This window comes from Limulus polyphemus, unplaced genomic scaffold (assembly GCF_000517525.1).
Source record: "Limulus polyphemus unplaced genomic scaffold, Limulus_polyphemus-2.1.2 Scaffold90, whole genome shotgun sequence".
In the NCBI taxonomy this organism is placed as follows: domain Eukaryota; kingdom Metazoa; phylum Arthropoda; class Merostomata; order Xiphosura; family Limulidae; genus Limulus; species Limulus polyphemus.
Genome location: NW_013665700.1, coordinates 97769 through 99368, shown reverse-complemented (window position 1 = coordinate 99368; position 1600 = coordinate 97769).

Sequence of the window (1600 nt, the reverse complement as noted above, 5' to 3'; positions counted from 1 at the left end):
ATTTTACTAGCTTGGTTATTTGAAAACTGAAAAGCTGCGATCTAATATTTTTAGTTACCTCCACCCCCAACCACTAGACGGTCCTAACAATATTTTATAGGTTTCAGATCTGGGCTTTGAATGTCATTAAAAGACGTTGTTTTGTTAGTCTTAAACCAGATATGAACCGTAAACATTTTGGAGACAACAGTTATTATTCCACAAGATACTCGATTTCCCTGTCGATATTTTAATGCTTACTGATTTTATAGAAATAAAAATGGCCATGTGTCCGAGGAAGAAGATTTAATTCAGTCTTTAAAAACGACTCACATTTATGGAGAGGCCATTTCACAGAAAGCACAGTTTGTGTTCAATCGTTTTGTCACGTCTATAAATGCAGTAATAATACCATAGTTAATTTATTAAACTATTATTTCATGACTCTAATGTGATTAGTTTTTGTTAGTTCCAGTAAGAATGAATAGTTTCATGCACACTAATTTGTAGATTACAAGAAATTACGAATATTTCAACTACTCACACTTACGGAGAGCACATTCCCTCCATCATTTGTGAATATCTCGAAGCTACGTTTCGCTCATTATTCTTAGTTAAGAATATCACATAAAGACCAGAACCTTGTTGACATGTTCACTGGCACCATTCGATCTGATTTCGTATGCTTGACTGTAGAGATTATCACACGTCACTGTCTAGTACCAAAATAGTGAAAGAATAAACTGGCTAACCAACCATATGATACATCAGGGACAAGGACAAGCTTCAGTGATGGATTTCAACGCTTACCTATTCACAAGACATAGGAGTCAGCTGTGAAGCACATCGATGTGTAGAAATTGGGGAAACATTCTCAACCACTCCTTGTAAGCATCATGCAGCATTTATATGCTGGACAATTTAGGGCATACTATGAAGTTTGGTGGAAATAACAATACAGAAAACTCCAACTGTTCATAATTAGTAATACTAATATAATAATACTGAAAACTCCAACTTTTGATAGTTAATTAGGTTGACATAACAACACTGAAAACTCCAACTGTTCATAGTTAGTAATACTAATATAATAATACTGAAAACTCCAACTTTTGATAGTTAATTAGGTTGACATAACACTAATGAAAACTCCAACTGTTGATAATTAGTTAAATTAATGTAACAGCACTGAAAACTTCAACTTTTGATAGTTAGTAAGATTGATCTAACAATACTGACTGAAAACTTCAACTTTTGATAGTTAGTAAGACTAATATAACAATACTGAAGACTCCAACTGTTGATAATTAGTTAAATTAATGTAACAACATTGAAAACTCCAACTTTTGATAGTTAGTAAGGTTGACATAACAATACTGAAAACTTCAACTTTTGATAGCTAGTTAGGTTGACATAACAATACTGAAAACTCCAACTGTTGATAGTTTGTTTGTTTGTTTGTAATTAAGCACAAAGCTACACAATGGGCTATCTGTGTTCTGCCCACCACGGGTATCGAAACCAGATTTCTAGCGTTGTAAGTCCGCAGACATACCGCTGTACCACTGGGGGGCTTGATAGTTTGTAAGGTAACTCCAGCTTTGTCAATGTTCTGAGCTTG